Source organism: Mixophyes fleayi, chromosome 7 (assembly GCF_038048845.1).
Source record: "Mixophyes fleayi isolate aMixFle1 chromosome 7, aMixFle1.hap1, whole genome shotgun sequence".
NCBI lineage: Eukaryota > Metazoa > Chordata > Amphibia > Anura > Limnodynastidae > Mixophyes > Mixophyes fleayi.
In genome coordinates, this window is record NC_134408.1 from 150161809 (window position 1) to 150185211 (window position 23403).

Genomic DNA, 23403 nt, shown 5'->3' on the forward strand with positions numbered 1-23403 from the left:
TTTATATACTGATTAGCCACAACAGTAAAACCACTGACAAGTGAAGTGAATAACATTGATTATCTCATTACTGTGGCACCTGTCAACGGGTTATATTAGGCAGCAAGTGAACAGTCAGTTCTTGAAGTTGATGTGTTGGAACTAGGAAAAATGGGCAAGTGTAAGGGTCTGAGCGACTTCGACAAGGGTCACATTGTGATGGCTAGACGACTGGGTCAGAGCATCTCCAAAATGATAGTCCTTGTGGGGTGTTCCTGGCATGCAGGGGTTAGTACCTATTAAAAGTGGTCCAAGGAAGGACTATCAGCGGCGGGTCATGTGCGCTTAAGGCCCAATGATTCGCGGGGAGCGAAGGCTAGCCGATATGGTTCAATCCCACAGAAGAGCTACTGTAACACTGCAAAATTTCAAGATGTTGACTTGGACATTGTGGGATGCGCTGGAAAAACAAGTCCGATACACGGAGGCCCTATCTCACAACTTACAGGACTTAAAGGATCTGCTGCTATTGTCTTGGTGCCAGATACCACAGGAGACCTTCAGAGGTCTTGTGGAGTCCATGTTTCGATGGGTTAGAGCTGTTGTGGTGGCACGAGGGGGGACCTACACTATATTGGGCAGGTAGTTTTAATGTTGTGGCTGATCATGTATATTCAGTGGTGGAAGTGGAGGGGGGGTATGCGGGGGTATGTGATACCACCACTTCTCCTACTGCCTTCATTGTAACACTATCACATTCCAGTCACTTATATTATATCTATATATATATATATATATATATATATATATATATATATTAGTGGTGATAGTTGTGGGTATACGGGGGTATGTAATACCGCCACTTATAAATTTCCACTTCGAACACCAGGAAGGTCATAATTCATTATATATTGGACCAGTGGACGGTTTGAAAGGTAGGGGGCACGCTTATTGTAAAATATGTCAGGACGTCTGTGCAATAACATTACCCCTCCAGTACAGTACAGTGTGAACTATCCTTGTGTCATGTGATTTTTAGGTAGATGTTTGCAGGGAGACAAGCAGAGATAGGGTTTGGCGAGCGGAGTCTGTAAAAAACCTTTTCTAAAAAGTTACTTACAGAGAGAAAGAAAATCCAAACACCCTCTGTCTCTAGACGTCATCTGAGTACGAGTCACAGCTTTCGTAGAAATCCAATTTTGTTCTGTTAGGTGAAGTGAAGCACAGAAGATTTGCTGATTTCTAAACCTCTTACAACATATCAAACATATCTTTTGAAGTTTACTGTCGTAAAGAACCTTTATTGTCTGAGCTCATGTTTGTAGAAATATACCAGACATCACCCAGAGATCCATCCTTGATATGAATTAGAAACAGATCATATGTAGACTGAAAGGATTGTTTTCGTTGCAAGAATCTGTAAAGGGTCCGAGGTCGCGTTTGAGGGTCTAACCTGTGACACTCCAGGTGTTGTGAAACTACAAGTCCCAGCATGCTTTGCCAATATATAGCAGCTTATTGCTGGAAGGGTATGTGCCTGTGATCTCACAGTTTTCTCATGTTGTACTTAGCACATAAACATTGCATAAAGCAGCGCTAGGTCCTCGGGATGGAACATGAACTGTGGATTCAATTACCCAGCAGCTTAGTAACCATTTACATACAGTTTAAAGATATTATACTTTTAATCGCTCATCACCAGTGAATGGATTTTGTTTGGTCGATTGGTTTTGCATTATTAGAAGACATGAGACAAGCGTTATCCTGTCACACACAAATAATAGAACATACTGACATTGACATGAGAGGATACTGACTGTGACTTGTGATAGATAACATTTGTGGTGTTGTGGATTTGGGTGCTCAACACCCAAATTACTTCATAAATTGCTGTATTTTGCCTCCTTCTGTGTGTTTCAATCACCTGTTTATATAATCTGGCAGATCTGTGGATTTGCATTTACCTCTGATATGACTCATAGTTGCTCTCTAGCTACTAATGTATCCAATGCGCAGCTGGGCCGAGTCCTATTTCTTGGCAATTCAAATATTCAGATTGGTCTGGTTATATAAAGACATGACTAAAATGCACAGAGCAAGCAAGGTATTTACTGAAAATTGCAGGACAGTTGAAACTGATTTAAGAGCATTTATAAAAAAAAAAACCTGTTAGTATGGTATATAAATACTCCAAGTGGTGTTAGAAAAGGGGGTAGGGAAAATTTGCTCAGTGCACACGGACAGACAGGTTAGTCATATATAAAGAATCAATACCAGACATGCTGTGCTGAAGCAAAAAAAATTATTCACAGTAATGTAAAAGCATTGCTCATATGCTACCTTGTAGAGACTGCTTGCAGTTTAAAAGCAGGTGGGAATCTACAAGAAAATACATATATATATAGTACATATAGTACATAAACACATGTTGGTGCCAAACCAGTAAATTGCCTGGCCCCTGAGCTGCAGAGGGGCCCATGTGGCGAGAGTAGGGTACTGGGCAGATTGGAATAAAAATCGGCCTTGTTGTACCAGAAATGCTGATTGTTTCAGGACACAAAACCTCATAAAATTACTATACAGGGTTAAAGATGGGTATTGTTGGATGGACCTAACATTTAACATGATTATGCCCTTTTGTTCAGTATAGTGGATTCCTCTTGTTCAGCTTCAGGATCAGCTAGATGTTCCGGAGCCACTAACCGTAGGGTGCCTGATGATTCCTGCGTACTTAGGGGAGGACAGGCTCCAATCACAGGCGAGTGTGTTATCTAGAGGCTGTCCTGCTATAACCGTGCCACCGTGGGAACCAGGCCCGTGTTAAAAGCATACTTGTCAACTTTGGGGTCATAATGTCAGGGAGGGGGCTCCGTCATGGGGGTGTGGCTCCTTGTTTTGTGTCGTTTGACCACGCCCCCTGTCAAACATTGCCAATATCGCCCTATGCATTAGACCCCGCCCCACCCACTTCACCAACTGAAGAGGGCAGGATGAAGGAGGCTGCGCTGCTCTCCCGAGAGTCCAGGAGTATTTCCAAAAATGTGTGAGTCTCCCGGACATTCTGGGAAAGTAGGCCACTATGGCTAAAAGGGAACATCGCCCCAGCAATGGGAGTCTTCTCTGTGGGACAGTTCTGTCTTACGGCTCCTCTTAGGCTGGTGTGGATTTCATAAATCGCAGAGGAACATCAAAGTCTCAATGGTCCTTGTTACTTTGTGTATCTGCTAAAAGCAGAAGGATATTGGACTCTGTCCCTACCCCGCAAGGTAGAAGTGCTTTGAATCCAACAATTTTTGCCTAAGTGATTCTATATATTTTTTATTTCTTTTTTTTACCGAAAAAACTGCTATTGATCCTCTCACCCGCGCTCCTTCCCCCATTGAGCTCCCGAACAATGAAGCTTCCAAGAAACATTTAAAAGGGGGTGTTTTGGACAGCAAATAAAACCATGGCTAAACATTCATGTGCTTCTGTCTCCAGCTTCAATCCATTCACTTTCCACTATGTCCACTCTGCATAAATCCTTTGAAATGCTGTAAATGTTGCTGCTATATACTGGGGATTGGTCTTAATGCTGCTGGGGTACAAAATGGCTGTAAAATTAATAATTTAGTAAAAGAAATAATTCTCTGACACAAAATGACATTTGTAATATATGATTGCAAAATAAATGTGATTTATATATTTTTTAAGTACGTTGTTGAGGGTATTACTCATGTGGGAACCGGGGGATATTAACCTTATGTAGGGACTGGTGTGGGGGGGGTTAATGTTATGTGGGGACTGATTCATCAATGCACATATCTGATGGTTTAGAGCATATCGTACGCATCACTCTGCGCATGCGCAGAACTGGGACATACGCCAGTAAACGCAGCCACGTCTGCTCCATCTTCATACGCAAAGGGCACTTACTACAGCCTACGATTTCGGGGAGTGAACAGGGCGGGGACGGGGCGTTCGACCGTAGTCAATTTAAGAAAGGGCGTGTCAAACTTAAACGCACGCAGCCGCGTCCGAATCCAGCTCTGGGCATCTCACAGTTACTTATTTTTCTGCCGTATCTCTTGCTCCAGCTACAGGGCTAGTCTAAGTCCTGATCAGTAGTGATGACAGTCTCATATACAGCTATAACATGTGTTTGTAATCAGAAGCAAATGTAAAAATATATTTTATGTTCAGTAGACATTAACAACAGTCTAATAAATGTATTTCATGGGGGGGGGGGGAATAAAACTTATTAAAAAAAAAAATACTTTTTCTTTTGATGTTTTGCCTATATAATTAACAGGTGACATTATTTGAGCATTTTTTTTTATGTGCAGACATTTTGCAAATTTATATTCCACATAGGTACTGGATGTGTCCCGCAGTGTCTTGTGCAGTAGAGCTGAGCAGACCAGCCCCCGAATTCATCAGCGCTCGTATCTTAAGATCCGTTCCTCGATGAATTCAGGAGCGCACAGAGACGATTTACATGTTTTTGAACTAACGCAGGTTGCGCTCAGAATGCAGCATTGATGAAAAAGGCCCAATGAATGCTATTAACGCAATTTCCCAGGTTTCAGCCTGCGCTGAATATACCCCTTGTATCCCAATAGCTGTATTGAGCGTTGTTGTGTTATTTGTTACTGTACTGTACTGTTATACCATGTGCTGTCTTGTTGTTTTCTCTCTGTATGGCGCTGTGGACCTCATGTGGCGCCTTATAAATAAAGGTTAATAATAATTATAATAATGTCAACATTAGTTGGGAGAGGCCTATTTTTTTTAATATAAATGCTATTAATTTAATGTTGGGGCTGGCTGGAGGGGGGGAGGGGGGCTAGAGTGTTCACTTGTTGCTCAAATTTTCAGGTTTTGGCTAAGCAACCACTGACCACAGGTAGGAGAGAGCAATATTATCTGACAAGGATCCTCACTTCAATGGAGAATGTTGCCTGCTCAGCTAGCATATTTCTCACCCCTACACCACACAACTAGTGCCATTGATCAAAGACCTGGACCAAGATATGCCAAGGAAAGAACATATCCTTATATCATCATCTACTGACAGTTTGCTACTGACAAGAATAGAGGGATCATTTCTGAAAATCCAAAACTACGGACCTGCAGCGCAAATGATTTTTGTGTGGAAAAGATATTAAAATGTCTATTAAAAAGGGGAGCATTTACCGGAGTAATTCCTAGCTTGTGGTTCCCTAGTATGACAGTGTAGAGGGAGGGGATTTGAGGGTGGTCTAGCGCTAGGCATGCCTCTGCCACAACTCAGCCCGTCTTCATCTGGCGAGGGCACACACTGGCCCATTCTGATGATGGACCTTTTGGCTGGCCGGGATTGGTCTTGCTCCAGTATAATTAATAATTGTTATAATTTCCCCAAACAGTTGTAATTTCTCTCACCAAATTGTTCAATTAGTGGTTTCCTTCTCTTTCTGCTGTTACCGAACCATCCACTGAATGGGTTGAAACTTTACTCTTGTTTCCAAAAATTAGAGAGAGACTCAAAACATCAATAAAACGGTTACTTGTCCAAGGATATAACAGGTCTATTTTTATTTCCGAGGTCCAGGGGAAGCCGTCATCTCTTCTGGGTCTGATTATATTGTTTTATAAAGGTGATTTTGCAGCATAATTTTGTCATACTTCATCAGCCTCACAATGATTGCCGGGGATTAACATGTAAAGAAAATCTTGGCACGACGCTCCGGCCGGCATCTCATCACGGTTAATAGGACGGATAATGCGCTTTTCTGAAAATCTCTGTGTTCTAAATTTTTATTGTGATGATATTTTGTATAATGTCTGCAGCAAGAAAGCCACTTCTTTATCCCAGCCGGTAATACTCGTTATTCACAGAAGATCTTTCTTAATTAAAGGATGAAAAGAAAAAATGATTTAATATGAATTATACTACTTAATGACTTCTGGATGTTATGTTAAGGGCAGCGGGGCTGACATCGTATAACAATCAATATGCATTATATAGAGATCAATCTATTTTATTATGCATGGGTTACATAGCATTTACTACTCTTCAGCAGGCAGCTCATAAAAAGCACCGTTATCCAATTTTAAACACACATTTTAAAAAAAGCAAAAATGTTTGGGTTGGAATCGATTTTGGTCTCTACTTTGTTACAGATAGATGCGTTTTCGGGAAATAAGCGCGAGGTAATTGAATAATGAAATAGTTATGACATGTTTGCCTATTGTCTTTCCTGGATGTCGATCGCGGTTTGTTGTCTGTTTCCTTCAAATTTCTTTGATGTAAGAAAACATTCAAAATATGAATTATAATGGAAGACAAAGTGGAGATACAGTAAAGTCATACGAAATACTGAATACTATCAGCAAGGTATAGCATGTTTCTTTTAATATGTAGGTGAACTACCAAAACCAGCACAGAATGACTATTCATATGTAACAAGGTGGCTAAATGATAGTAAAGAAATTATAAATAAATACCATGTTCCGGTGCCATGGCTGGTACTCAGTGACAGTCCCTACATCCTGCGCAACAGGCGGAACCATCGCAACCTTTATAATTCCTGGACACAACATTCTAAATAGAACACTGAGTAAGGGCTGATAAAGCCACAGTAAGAGGGAGACTCACTGTGATGGGTATCACTTAATTAGCTCTCTCCACAGCTCCCCTGGTGTTAGAGCATGGTATTGCACAGTGGCGCAGTGGTTAGCACTTCTGCCTCACAGCGCTGGTGTCATGAGTTCAATTCCCGACCATGGCCTTATCTGTGTGGAGTTTGTATGTCCTCACTGTGTTTGTGTAGGTCTCCTCCGGGTGCTCCGGTTTACTCCCACACTCCAAAAACGTACTGGTAGGTTAATTGGCTGCTATCAAAATTGACCCTAGTCTGTCTGTCTGTGTGTGTGTGTGTCTATATTAGGGAATTTAGACTGTAAGCTCCAATGGGGCAGGGACTGATGTGAAGGAGTTCTCTGTACAGTGCTGCGGAATTAGTGGCGCTATATAAATAAATGATGATGATGATGACACTACTTGTAATCACACAAAAAAAAATTTAAACCTTCATGTATTCATTCTTTCAAAAGCGATAGCCACTGAATAGACTGCAAATTACATTTTGCTGGGCACTAGCTTACTGGAATAACTCCTGATTCTGAACTTCAAATAGGATTTATGCCTGAAATCCACCATTGAAAACTCAGACACACAGATGCTAAGACCCCTGTCTAAGATATCAAAAAAGAAAAGATGTATTAGTGCTATAAAATGCTACTAATAATAATAAGAATAATAATTCTGAGGATTCCGTTGCATTAGTTCACATTAAAGGGTAGATTTATCAGACTCTACCTATCATTGATCTCGCACATTCTAGACAATGACAGATAGAATCTGATTGGTTGCTATGGGCAACGCCTCCACTCTTCCTTTAGGGAAGGTTTGATAAATCTACCCCTAAATCTCTGTACTACAGCTTCCCCATTAACCATCTGTTCTCTTAATTGTCCACAAGGTCACAAAGCAGGTTAATAAGACTTTGTGGCTACAAGTTTTATTTTGAAAACGGAGCATGACCTTAAAAACAAAGCACACCTGCTACATTTAAGGTAATTTTGTTGTTCTGTTTTTTTTCCCACTTAATCTGCACAATTATCCTGTCATTGGCATGGAATACACAATGGCTGTTGTCTGACCTCCCGCCTTTGATGAAAATTACATGTTTACCGTTACTCGAGGCTGCAAATTTCACAGAGTTGTTGTGTTTCAGTTCAGGATTGTTCCAGCATTAATACAGCATCAACAAATGTGTCATACATTGCAATACAGTTGCATTTCCACGATCCAATGGCTAAATACTCTGTATGATGGAGTCTAAATAACGTCTCCGGCTTCTCTGAAACTGTTTTATTTACAGGCAACAAGAGTAACAAACTGCAATAACCATCATCCAAACTGGGCGACCCCTGCACCTAGCTAGACATATATCCACTCTCTATATCAGGGGTCAGGGAACTTTTTTACCTTTTACCCCACAATATATTTAGATACGTGGACGTTACTCCCTTGATTTGAAAGAAAGGAAATCATATATTATGATTGGAATTCAAAATTTTATTGAATCTATTCAAAATTTCTTTGAAAGCTTCAACTTCAAAACTTCAGGTTTTGGAGAAATGATGTTGCTTCATTTTTGATACGAGAGTATCAATATTGGGGCATTTTGATGTCAGAGCAATTTGGATACAGTCTTCAGCGTCCAAACGATTTCTCTGCTTTGTTTTTATGTTTGTTAGAGTGGAAAATCCTTGTTCGCAAAGGTAGGTTGTTGCAAAAGGCAGCAACTTTTTGACTGACTCCTCATGTGCAATTTTGATGCCTTTGCAGCTGTTGACATCCAAAAATATGACAGATCTGCTCTGTTTTCAAATGCAATACGTGCTTCATTACTGCATCGAAGCTCAAGAAGTGCCTCTGCCAACCCTTGAGGCTTTTCTGGTACAACTGAAATTTCACATTTAAAGGGGTCTACAATCCAACTGACAGCATGTGAATCACAGCATTACCCCCAGGAATTTCATTTTTACCCCTGTTCCCTGACCACTGCTATATATGTAGTGGAATTTAAAGTTGCAGAGAAGCTTATAATTCTAAATAATAATAAGTGAAGTCTGAACTCAAAGTCTTGTGTGATTTTGTGAAACATGATAAGAAACAGAAATCGTTCTGTTCGAACGACAGAGAAAAAGATTTGGTCTGAGTAAGGACTGTAGACAGACAGGAATTTTTTCCTCTGTAAAATAAAAATAGAATAATTTTGTATGTATTCTTGCTGTTTATTCCAACTGATTTTGCTTTGGAATTGAGGATACAAAACTAATGATAATACAGATGAGTAGGAGGATGGTAGAGGAGAACTACAAGTATCATATAACTGATGAGAACGAGAAGGAGGAGGATTGTGATGATAATGATGATGAGGATAATGATGAGAATTATGATTACGATGATTATGATGAGGATGATGAGGAGGAGGAGGAGGATTATGATGAGGATGATGAGGAGGAGGAGGAGGATTGTGATGATAATGATGATGAGAATTATGATTACGATGAGGATGAGGATGATGATGATGATGGTGAGGAGGAGGATTATGAGGATGATGATGATAATGATGGTGATGGTGATGATGACCATGAAAAGACAATGCAGTAAAAAGAGAACTGGATTCCTTGTCCCTGAACCTGAATGTGGTCCTCCCAAATCTGTTTTAAGGATTTACCTCCCTAGTATCTCATTAACTGAATGTGGTTGTTTTCAGGTAAGCAAACTATTCCGTGGATTAGTTTCTGTGGAAAAATGTGTCCTGAAGTGTTTCACGTGGAATTTCCCCAAACATTTTTGTTGTACCCATAAATCCCAGTCCCACAGAAGAAAACGATGAATAAAGTAATGACCGATACAATAAAACTAAATGATTCAAGTCAAGAATCCCTCGGATTGTCCTTCATCGCCAACCAATCACAGTCATCCTTCTACACTGGCCCATATGACATTTCATTGGTAATGACCAATTCCTATTCATATTGATGTCAAAATCCCCCAGTGCCCATACAATACATCTTTATTTCATAGCCAGCAAGGGATTATTATGAAGCTCAGTTGAATGCAATGAAATTCTCCAGGGACTCTAGCTGATAACTGGACTGAATTGGAAATTTTTGGAGTTGAAAATGTTTTCAGTGTTTGTCCGCAATCCAATAAAAATGTACAGATTGTGACAGTCTGACTCTGCACTTACAGGAACAAATAAACAATCTAATTTCTACAATAACAAAGAAGCGATGTTAGTTTAAGTAGGTCACCCTTTGTCTGCCTCTAGACTACATTCACATTGATCATAACTGAGACAATCATGTTTCTTCACTAGTTTTTCTCTTTTAACTTCATGAAACTAAATGAGCCTTTAGTATTTATTGCAGTACAAAAACAATGCTTGTACATCTCCTCCTTGGGGGGATAACCTTGATCTGCGCTGAAACTTCCAAATGTGAATAAAGAAAAAGAAATATTTATTCCTCTGCCCCGTCCCCCTGGGGTAATGGCAGACTCGCGGCTATCTCAGGACAACGAGATCTGTCACAGCCGGCGCGTTCGCACAAGCCCTCCGTACCAGAGGACGACACACCTGCTGCTGGTGCTGAGGATACAGACAATGCGGAATCACTTTGCATGATAAAAGATGTTTAATTTTCCTTTTTTTTTTTCGTTTTGGCATCACTTCAAGTTTCAGATAATGAAACAAACTCGGGAGTGTTATATTTTCCCTTACCTCCGCAATGCTGCAGAATTATTAACGGTTTCAGTACTAAATGTCCTTTAACCCCTTCCGTGCTGAGGATGAGTAGGAGTCAACTTTAGCATGTGAAGGGTACAAGGACGCTTAAATGATGCTTACCTGTCCCCACAGCTTGGTGATCGATGGAGGAGGGATCGGCGTTAATTACATCATCCCAATGACATCATTAAGCTCCGACTCCTTACACACAAACAAATTAAAAAGTCAAGTGAAGCGGAGTTTTGAAAACACAGAAACATAATATAAACATTGGGTGGGGGGGTGTTCTGGAGTGAAGGAAGCTGGATTTCAAATTAAGGACAAGTTCGAATCAGCCTATTGATTATTAGCAAGGCGAGGGGGGGGGGGTGCTACAAGTGTATTAGCCTAGGGTGGACTGAACCATTAATCAAGCTCTGATGAAAGGTGAGCTCTGCGTGTGTACTTACCAATATCATCATATAAACTAGATAAAGTAATATAGAACAAAACTATTGTTACATATCCATGCCTTAATAATTAAATGAATGCAAATGGAAAAATAAGAAAAAGTAGGGTTACAGTCTCTTCAATGCAAACCAGAGCAATTTGCTGAATAAAGGACAGTGGTTGAGGACACATAACACAAGGATTATATATTTTATATTGATTTAATAAATCTAGCTTGGAACACTAGATTTACAGTTTAATGGATAATTATATTAAAATAATTTTGCTTGGCGACAGAGATGAATTTCTTTTGTCAGAAGACTATTTATGGAGGAAGCTTGGATTTTAAAACAGTCACCGTATTGGTCATTTAATTCCAAGTAATATTCTCCTAGTCTGTCTGTCTGTGTGTATGTTAGGGAATTTAGACTGTAAGCTCCAATGGAGCAGGGACTGATGTGAGTGAGTTCTCTGTACAGCGCTGCAGAATTAGTGGCGCTATATAAATAAATGATGATGATGGATGATGATGAAGAGGCTGCAACACACAGCAGATATATATATATATATATATATATATATATATATATATATATATATATATATATATATATATATATATAATTATCTATATCTAAATAATAGATATCTATATAAAAGTCTTGTTAATATTTCTATGCTTTAATCCCCCTGCATATTGTTTAAAATGGTCTTAAAGTATGCTTCTCGACTACACAAGACAGAGGCAGTCCTTTGTTGGGTCGTCCTTTTAATTCATTAGGACATCGCTGAGGCACAAGTACCTCATACCTCCCCGATGTCACTAGCTCTTAGCAAATGTAAAGACTGCAATCTTCTGAATATTGTTTTAACCACTAGATGACCCCAATACTATGCTGGGAATAGATAGACTTTATATAGTCCTTTAAAACATTGTTATTGACTGAAAAATCTGTACATTCTAATCTTTACAATAACTGTTACATTTAGACTATAAAGTAGTTCTGTTTTTACCTCTGTCTTTTAAATTACTTATATGTTTGAATCTTTTAAATCGATGTGAATCAAATAAGTTTAACTAAAACTATAGAGCAAAAAACTCAGTATATTTGTTAGCCCAAAGGAAGGGAGCGTCTGCTAGGAGGGGGTTATCCTTGTGGTTGTGCGGATCTATGTCTGTAATATACTTATTAACCTGCAACAAGATGTTAAATATATGGCTTGTCAATAGAAGTTCTGAGATGCCAAAAGATAGAGACATTCCGAAGCGTCTGTGGTCAAAAAATAATCTTCAACTCCATCAAGAATTCCGGCGTCAGCATTTAGCGGGGGAATCCTCGGGGGGGCCACATTAATGGGTTGGTAATGGGCCGTGTGGAAAAATAACGTAACAGCAGAGTTTTGCCTTTAGGATGTAATTTGCGATACAGATTGGAGTGTAAAGTGTACTCAGGAGTACAGCTGACATCTGGACACACTGAATACAGATGTGGTCTCTTCATATTTAGGGGATTACATGGCATTGTCCCTGCCATGGTTATAACCTAATCAGGATCATCAGGAACATTTTATATATAATGTGGTCATAATCCAACCTAAAATCTGAAGTTACTTTATATAACATGGCTTCCAGCAAATCACTGCGTGTATGCAAACAAGAGGTTAATGTATTTTGATTTATCCGTCAGAGACCCAAAAATACATTAATTCCTTAATTAATGTATTAATTATTAATTAATCCTCTGTCACATTGCCTTATATGGACATATAATGTATCAAAACAAAACTTTTCTTATTTCCTGTTTAAGAAGACCTCTGTATAAATTTGCAACCACTGTAATTAGCAACATAACATGTGTCAATTGTATCTGCAGGCCCCATAGGAACCTTTAGTGATAATGTGCTTCCCCATATAAAATGATTATGTTTTATATGAACAAATACAGAAGATCAAACAATATTAGTGGAATTAGTGCAATATCTGTACAGAAGAGGGTATAATTTGTGGAACCTATAACTAGAACTGTTTTGAACAAAGGTCAAGACAAAAAGTATGAAACAGATTAGCATGCCAGCACACCTCTTGCCGGGATGTCACAGATGAGGGACATTTGGGCAAAAAGCAACATGCAGATTGTGCAAGAGTATGTGAGTGTACTATTATATTTTCTGTGTCACACACACTGCAGAACCTGGCGCAAGAGCCAAGTTATACAACCACTGTCCAATTTAGTCGTACAGATACGTGTGCAAAATGAATAGGATCTGCGCACTTATTATTATACTAAGGGGCTGGATAATTTCCACCATCAGTAAGTCTAAATAGAAGATGACAAATGGCCTAATATTGCAAAATCACAGCAGGGAAATTCATGGACAGTGCTTTATCCTGTGATTTAACGCTCACTCAGCAGACCATTGGCTTCATCGTGGCGGAAACCAGGGGCAGACTGGGCTTGGGGGCAGGGTGGCACTTGCCCCCCAGACCGGTCCCATAGTGGGCTACCTTGGACTGGTTAACTGGGCCACCTGCATTTCTTATCCTTTAAAATGTTGGGTTGCTGAGTCGAGTTTTGTCCCCCGGGTTAAAATTTGCCAACCAGCCCCTGGCGGAAAGAGATTGTATTTCACAACGCAATTTACGAAGAGTTGAAATTGATGAGCTTGTGCCTTTTTCCAACATTACTAAACCTGTATCCTAGGTTGTAAATAATTATGATGTGTTGAAATGCTCAGTATATCACTATAAGGTCTTGTATAAAAAAAGATGGAAACTCTTCCATCGAGCGATAGAGCAAAGTTTGTCCATTAGTCTTTGAGGTTTTGGTGCAATGAGATATAAATTTAATGAGCGCTGAACATTATAGGAGCTGAAGTGAACATCTAAAAAGCAATAAAGGAAATAAGATGTCATTAATTTACAAATTATTGCAAGTCAAATGTCATAACTCAAGATGAATAAAAAAGAATGAAAATTGAATGCACTTAATGAATAACATAATTAATTTTATCCTCTGTATCATTTCAGTCCTTGGAAAGAAATTTATAGCACGCGCAATCCATTTATGTTCGGTTATTTTGCAATCATCGTGGCGTGAAAAACTCATCAGAAGATCCGGAATTGGAGAATTGCAACCTGATTAATTCACAATATTTCTCTAAAATAAGACGGGGACAATTACATTCTCTTACAGCCAACTTAAAGGGCTGGAACGGTGTTTCTCGACTCCAGTTCTCGAGTACCCCCAACAGGTCATGTTTTGAAGATTTCTCTTTGTGGGAATTATTAAACCCAACCAAATAGATTATCTCGCTTGCCCAAGACTAAAGAAATGCTGAAAACATGACCTGTTGGCGGTTCTTGAAAAATTGAGACAGACCATTGTTCTAAATCCTCATAAATAATATGGTTGTTGTTTTATCCCAGCATATAATGACAGGGACACATCCAACAACCCATAGACCACTCTACCTTCTACGCCATAGATGGGCAGCAGCGGCCCCTCTTCACCTGCGGCCCCAGCTGCTTCCCGCTTTGTTGTCAGATTTTTTGGTGATAATTTGTAACACTTGTGTTAATGCCTGCTCATATATTATTACCGGTTGCCTATCACTGCTCTGAGGTGTGAGCTCTGGAAATGATAGTGTTAAAAACAGAACTTGTTATGAAGAAGGGACATAGTTGAAAAGTCGACAGTGAAAATGTCTACACCAAAATGTCTACATTCATAACTTCATTGGAGATAGTTTCACTGTCAACTTTTCGTACCCAACCCGAAGTGTCACATTAAGGAGCTCCTGGCTCACTCTGCAGGAAGTGTCAGCAGCAATAGGTAAGTACAGTGGGCTGGGGGGGTTATAATGTGTCTTGGAGGGAGTCTTAATGTGTATTGTTAGGGGAGTCCTAATGTGTATTATTGGGGGGACACAATGTGTCTGGGGGGGTTGTAATATAACTGGGTGGTTGAATGGTGTGTCTGGGGGGTAACGTAGTGCGTCAGGGGGTGGCGTGATGTGGCCGGGGAGGGTGTGATAAATGTAATATTTTATCATAATGTATGTATTATATATACTGCGTGATCTGTTATGTACAGTGTTCACTTATTGCCAGGTTTTCCATATTTACATTTTCCAACAGGTCCCAACATTCCAGGATCCATGCAAGAATCCAGTACCAGGTTGTGAAAGCTGTGCTAACAGGTAGGTGAGAGTAACACCATTATAATACATAATGGAGGAATTGAAATAGCCGCAAAGTGTCTCCGGGAACATCCGCCAGAAACTTTGAGGCGGAGATTTGACAGAAATCTCCTCCTCCCATTTTTCCTTGCACTGGAAAATGAGCGGGTATTGTTACTGTAATATCGCCGGTAATTGAACCTCTGCCAATATGTCATGTCTAAAGAAGCGCAGCCACGCCCCATGTTGACCACACCCCCAACATTATGTGGGGCGTGCAGCGGCACCGCACAGCGGTAGCTTACAGCTCTTTTCCTGCTCACCTGTGGAGGGGGGGGGGGCAAAAAATTACTGTACTGGGGCCCCAAATTCCTTTTGACGGCCCTGAGTATATGATTATATGTTTATAATTACATGTTTGGATCATTGAGTCCTTCTAGTGTTAGAGATTAGCAAAATCACAACAAAGTTTCAGATGAGTTTTTCTGCAGCAGAAGAGGCCATCAGTGTGTGCACCCAGGTAACCTAGAGAGAGATACTCGCCTCTGGAGGGAGCGTGTCCCAGATCATACTATGCCACACGGTAGAGCCCCCACAGCTCACAACACTTATTAAAAGGCAGCACTGTGGCTCAGTGGTTAGCACTTCTGCCTCACAGCACTGGGGTCATAAGTTCAATTCCTGACCATGGCCTTATCTGTGTGTAGTTTGAATGTTCTTCCCGTGTTTGCGTGGGTTTCCTCCAGGTGCTCCGGTTTCCTCCCACACTCCAAAAACATAACAGTAGGTTAATTGACTACTATCAAAATTGACCCTAGTCTGTGTGTGTGTGTGTGTGTGTGTGTGTGTGTTAGGGAATTTAGACTGTAAGCTCCAATGGGGCAGGGACTGATGTGAATGAGTTCTCAGTACAGCGCTGCGGAATCAGTGGCGCTAAATAAATAAATGGTGATGATGATGGTGGTTCATCCTGAACTCCTCGGGGGGAGAGATAATTAGGGCGCAAAGTGAGACTATTATTAATTAAAATTAATAATAATAAAAATAGTGACTAACTCACTAACACCATGAAGCATTCAAGTGCGGAGAGTCTCCGTTAAAGACAGTGTCCGACATTACAGGGTTCCTGGGTCTACATACCATAAAATTTCCATTTCACAGTATTTATAACGGGGGATGATGACGGTCCCTTCATTCAGCCGTGTAGTCTGCCCTGGGACCCCTTAAAGCCAAACTCCGCTGGTAACATGTTGCTGCTAAATGCGAAATGAGGCGAAAATGTTAGCAATTTTGAAACATCTGCTAATCTGCAACTTGTACATGGATTGGTAACAGGCGGTCCCCTGAGCCTCCACCTACGGCCCCCCAGCTCCTTCCTCCTTTATTGTCAGATGTGTATGTATTAGCATGTAACCCGTGTATGAAACGCCTGCTGATATGTTATTACAGATAGTTGTCTCTTTATTTGATTAAATGTATTGTTTTAACTCACTAACCCTGAAGGTTAGAGGTCCGCCCATGTGGGCCCCTGAAGTTTACCGGGTCCCCTATCACTGAGCTAACGAGTAGTTATTGGTCTATGTGTATCGTGATGTTTCCAAATCTGCATTTCATTATCTTTACAAATTCATAGTTCATCTTCAAAATTCTAATAGTTAATACATTGATACCTGCAAGTTACTGAAATCTCTTTCGTTCCTCCAGTGTGAGGTCAAAATGTTACTTTTTTTTACAAGGTGAAAAAATGGCAGAAATGACTCCCAATATCAAGAGATGGGAAAAAACACAGCTATAAAGATTTTTTTTTAATGCAAATTATTTGTCTTTCGCTGCACTGCAGACGGGACTGTGAAAACTGTTACAGAAGTGTCATATTTATAACGATTCCCAAATTAGAAAACTGCTTCCAGGTGTCTACGTTTTTCTTTTTCATAAGAAATTGTGAATTTTACATCTTAAAAGTGCAGATTTTTTTATTTTTTTTTACATTGAGCAGAGGGAGCGACTGATCATCCAACACATAATGTGACAGATCATCACCTGGAAATTTCTGACAAAAAAATCTTTTAACTAGATGCCAAAATAGATTTGTTGTTTTTCAGTATTTGTAACACTCAGAATATTTCGCAAACATGTTTATTTATGATACATTTTGGTAATTTAATCTCCAATTGCTAATCTAACGTGTGTGAGGATTCACAACACTAGCTCTAGCACCTTCTCTCAATTCCTGTAATCAACACTCTGCTAGAGCAGCAATTCAGGTCTCCTCACCAGGACTGCTGCACAGTTTACAGTAATCTGCGATCGGCCCGTCAGTAAAACGGTCAAGTCAATCAGAACAATTTATCTCACCTCTTTCTAGCCTTTATAAAGTCCCTCAGTTCTACCAAACCTTTGTAGGAGCAAATTTTTGCTTTGGATTTCTCTGCTAGTGCTTTGAAGAAGACTTGTTTTGTTGGACTGTACATCATGATTCCACCTTCTCCAATCCTTCGACTTCGGCTTCATCCCCCACTCTTCTACCTTCTCCAATCTATACACTTTGACTTCATCTCCCACTTCTACTTTCTCCGATCCTTCAACCTCAGCTTTGTCCCTCACTCTACTTCCTTCTCCAATTCCTTGACTTTGGCTTCGTCCATCACTATTCCACCTTCTCCAATCCCTTGACTTTAGCTTTATCCATCACTATTCTACCTTCTCCAATCCCTAGACTTTGGTTTCATCCATCACTATTCTACCTTTTCCAATCCAATGACTTTGGCTTTGTCCCCCACTATTCTAACTTTTCCAATCCCTAGATTTCGACTTTTTCCAATCACTATTCTACCTTCTCCAATCCAACAACCTCGGCTTTGTTCACCACTCTTATACCTTCTCCAATCCCTAGACTATGATTTCGTCCATCACTATTCTACCTTCTCCAATCCTTATACTTTGGTTTTGTCCATCATTATTCTACCTTCTCTAATCTTTCACACTCAGCTTTGTCCCCCACTATTTTACCTTCTCCAATCCCTTGTCTTTGGCTTCATCCATCACTATTCTACCTTCTAGAATCTTTTGACTTCAGCTTGTATCACACTACCAGTCCTCTCAGGACTTGGCTGGATGTGGTGTATCTCTGATTGCTACCCCAGCCAAGTGGTTCTTTCCTGTGAGCTGCCAGCACCGTGACACAGTAGATGCAGACAATGCTGGTGCCCCCCTCTAAGGCCTCCATGGGTGATCCCCAGCAAATCCAAGGGCCACAGATCATCCCTCATGGCTGCTACTCTGCTCGGTAAAGAGTCCTCTTCTGCTGTTCATGCCCAGAATAGCAAACTGGGGGCCCAAGAGTTTACAGCTACATCGACAGACTTTGACCTAAACTTTGCTATGTGGCCCAGCAATGCAAAATTCCACCCCTGAGCCAAACTGTTCTCCTGTTCTCAGGGGCGGACTGGGCCGGGGGGCAGGGGGGCATCGGTCCCCCGGGCCGCTCAGTCTCACCGGCCGGCCCTAACAGGAATGCGGGATGCCACGGGAAGGCCGGCCCTAACAGGGATGCGGGATGCCACAAGAAGGCCGGCCCTAACAGGGATGCGGGATGCCACGGGAAGGCCGGCCCTAACAGGGATGCGGGATGCCACGGGATGCGGCCGTGTCAGCGCACAGACGGCCGCATCACAAGACACACGGCCGCATCGCATGTGATGTGATGTGGCCGCCTATGCGCCCCCTGGGCTGAAATCTGCCAGCCCGCGCCTGCCTGTCCTCACATCATATCATAAAGCAGTGACTACAGGCATGTGGGGCTAGTATCATCAATTCACATGTTCTGAGAGACAAGTACGATTCTGGGAATCCATAGAAAAGATAGCAATATACATATATCCATCATCCTTGGTTCTACCTGAGTACACAAACCTGTGTCCAAGGCACGTCCTCTTTCTCCGTCCTTCCTTTTGTCACAATGGTTTCTATACTAACAGTTAGGTGCAAATTGCTCAAAAGATTCTTTACTTAATATCAGATATTTTCCTACTTAACATTGGTATTGGGTACTGTTGTGTGTGTGAGGTACTGTTGGGTATTGGGAACTGTTGGGTATAGGGGGTACTGTTGGTTATGGGCGGTACTGTTGGGTATTGGGGGTACTGTTGGGTATTAGGTACTGTTGGGTATGGGGGGTACTGTTGGGTATAGGGGGTACTGTTGGTTATGGGCGGTACTGTTGGGTATTGGGGGTACTGTTGGGTATTAGGTACTGTTGGGTATGGGGGGTACTGTTGGGTATTGGGTACTGTTGGGTATTAGATAGGGCACTGTTGCATTAGAATTGGAATTCAGCATTCTAATAAGCGTTTCCATTGTTAATATGAAAAGTAGGGATTCCAAATTCTATCAAATTGTTACCTTTATTTTTTTAGATGTATTGTTTTCTCGTTGTTTTTCATATCTGTGCACCATGAATGCTTTCAGTTGTTTTTAGTCATAGACTAGACCATATATACTGCTAAACACACTATTATATATATATATATATATATATATACTCTGTAACTCTGCAGTTCTAAAGCCACAGGCAGGATGCACACAACGGATATTTTAGAGTTAGATGCAAAGCAAAAAAGAAAAGGTGCAAATTTGCTCCCGGACAAACCATGTTGCAAAGCAAAGGATGCAAATACCTTTCTTTATTTTTCTGCATGCAGGATAATACTGGCTGCTTTTACATGTAACACACAAATATTGGACAAGTTTATTTTTGCGATGTAGAGTTGAGCTATTATGCCCCCTCCCAACTCTAAGTCTGTCCACACATTTAAAATTTTCTCCCTCCCGCTGGTTTTGCTAAGATGCAAATGTGTTCCTTTCTTTTGCTCCTAATTCTAAATGAGACTCGGTGATATTAAACAGCGGGCCCACATCTAAACCTGCTTTAGTATCCTCAAAAATGCAAAAAGTGGATAGCGTAGCATTTCAGGGACCACCCTGTCCCCTTCCTCAGTCCCTCAGGACCTCATGAATACACAGCTGTCTTCTTACTGCAACTGTTCTGCTGCATAATTATATGGAGATGTTACAATATTAAGTTTTCGCTAAAGAAAGAGGGATTATTTATGTACTATAAGTAGTTGCTGGTAGAGGTCATCAAGAACCCCAGAATGTTACATTGCTACATTATCGGTGAATAAAAGTTTGCCCAATTGTGGCAGCACTGTGGCAGAGTATTTGGTGAGGATAATACTGGCTCCATGAAGTTCTTCTTACCAGCTAAGTGCTGTCTCCAGTTGTTTTTATGGTTCACAATGAGTGATATGGATTATACCAAAAGAGAACGGGATTTAAAGAAACCTATTGATTGAGGAGATATGTGCTCTGATTTATGATTTTTGGTACGTAGGCCATTTATCTGTGTGTCACAGGGGATTTATCATAACACTGGAGTGTTAAGCTGGAGTTTCTATCGCACGGGAAGACGGTTCTCGTGGTGACGTCTCACGGTTATTTGATTATATGCTTATGAAAGAAAATTCTCTGGAATAAAGACACTTTTTTTGTGTGATTATTGCAGAGGTGAATTTAGAAAAACAATGTTGCATTATTGTTTCTTCTTTTTCCTCCTGTGTATTTCCCTTGATTTATTAATGTGCCGGAACACATGAAGATGAAATCTACATGTGAAGTTTTGGACCATTATAATATACAGACGGGATATTTTTGATCATATATGAGGTGTGCAATTAATATATTGTTTTTAAAATCTCTTTATTTATGGAAGTTTTGAAGTTTAACAGCAAGCAAACAGGCATGGCGTTACAAACATCACGTAGGCATGGCGCATAGGACATGTGCATAATAGACCGGCCCAGCTGCACAGGCATACATTAGAAGGTGCTACACCAGGTTAGTCCAGGGTTCTGAAAAAGGAGAGAACTGCAGCTAATTTAATTCGCCTCTGCGTTGGGGCAAGGGCATGAGGGATAGGTGGCGGTGAATAAAAACTGGAGGGAGTTTACAGTGTGCCATGCAGTGGGGTCGTGTGGTGCAAGGAACAATCACCCCAGACTTTGTGAAAGGAAGCCAGAAATTTTAATATTTTAAATAAGATCACGATATAAGTATTGCACAATGAGCCACCGTATGTCCTTTTATCTTTCCATGTGTATATACAGCATGGTGGCTCAGTGGTCAGCACTTTTACCTCACAGCAGTGGGGTCATGAGTCCGATTCCCAACTATCTGTGTGGAGTTTGCATGTTCTCCCTGTGTTTGTGAATTAGTGGCGCTATATAAATAAATGAGATATATATATATATATATATATATATATATATATATATATATATGTATGGGTTTGGTTGCACTTATGTATTTTCTGATGACATTTTCAGCTATTGTATTGCTCCCATGTGCACCTGCACATGGTGGAGGTGCAGGTTCCGTTTGGATAATTGTACAATAGGATACAATCTTTACACCGCTGGGCCATCCTTAAACAGCTGCGCAGCAAATAATCTCTAAAACGCCAGGCAGGATATATTGTTACCCTGTGGTAGTTTAGTTTTCATTTTCAATGTTTAATCGTGCAGAACTCTATTCTTTTATTCCTCTTTTTATGTGAAACGGCTCTTCTCCTCTTTTCTCTCTCCTTTTCCATCCGGTGGAATTTATTAGTCATGGTAAATATATCTCCATATGCTCCTATTACATTTTCCTATGTCCTGTCTAATATCACTAAATTTGATTTCACAGCTGAACAGGCAAACGACATTAAACCCTGCATACGTCTTCATCATTAACGCCATCGGAGCCGTTTCCTTTCCCTTAATTGGGATGTTTGGAAAACAAATGCAGCCATATGCCCCACAACTTACATTACTGCACTGATCTAGTTGTATTTCTTAAAGAAACACAGTTATGAGTTTTAATCATTGTCGATCTTCCAGAAAGAACTGTGTCATCAACTACTGATGGTGACAGTAGGGATTGTTCTAGATTCCAGTGCCCACTATGGGGTCAGCGTTGGGATGCTGTGAAAATGACACATTTTATAATTGCCCCCAAGCGTCTCCTTTCTCTCTCTAAATGTACATTGTTGTATTAATGCACTAACATGTACCTGTAATGGTTAATCTTCTCTTCCTACAGAATCAGCCAGTGACATCCATCCAACAACTTGTTGGGGAAGTACCAAATAGTGATTTGTTTCCAAGCTGTTTTGCTGAAAATGTTCTCACAACAGCTCCTGTTTGAAGAAGTTAACCATCTAAAACTACAGTACATAGTAAAATGATATAACTAACCTCTACTTGCACCTGCAGTCCATTCAAACACTGGTGCCTCTATGCACTTTCGACACCTGTGTTCCCTCTGCTCCTTGCTGCGTGGAAACGAGTACAGCCAAGTGCCAATTTCAATTTGTTATCACATCCCTTGCACATGGCTGGCACTATTCTTTAACAGAGTATGAGTTCTACTATTTTACTATCCATAACCACAAGCAGCACATGTTTATTTTTAGCCCCCAATGGACAAACCCTATTTCCAATTGTTCTGGACAATCCAAAAGTGAAATCCATAATTCTGATGAACATCTAATTTGCATGCCTGAGCCATAGGGAAAGACTACATGACAGGTAGGCTTTAATTAGCATGAACAGTAAAGTTCATTAAAACCTCAACTCTACAATTGTGTATAGTGGATACCACGTATTACACTCATCTTACTGAATAGTGCAGACATGCCAAGCACCTCACCATATAGAGCTCTGCAGTTCTAAAACAACAGACAGGATGCACACAACAGATATTTTGGAGTTAGAAGCAAAGCAAAAAAAAAAGGTGCAAATTTGCTCCCGGACAAACCATTGTGCAATGTAAGGGGGGCAAATACATTTCTTTATTTTTCTGCATGCAGGGAAATCCCGGCTGCTTTTGCATGTAACACACAAATACATGACAGCTTTATTTTTGCAATGTAGAGTTGAGCTAGGATGCACCCCCTCCTAACTCTAAATCTGTCTCCCTCCCGCTCCCATATTGCAACACGGTTTTGCTATTTGCACCTTTCTTGCACCTTTCCCCTTTCTTTTGCTCCTAATTCTAAATGAGACCCAGTGATATTAAATAGAGGGCCTACAACTAAACCTGCTTTAATATCTTCAAAAATGCAAAAGTGGATAGCGTAGCATTTGAGGGACCACCCTGTTCCCTTCATCAGTCACTCAGGACCTCATAAATACACAGCTGCCTTCTTACTGCAACTATTCTGCTGCATAATTATATGGAAATGGTACAATATTAATTTTTCTCTAAAGAAAGAGAGATTATTTATGTACTATAAGTAGGTGCTGGCTTTAGCTCTACTGGCACTGGCTGCTGTTCACCAAGAACACCAGAACATTACATTGCTGCATTATTGGTGAATAAAAGTTTGCCCATTTGTGGCAGCACTATGGCAGAGTATTTGGTGAGGATAATACTGGCTGCAGGAAGC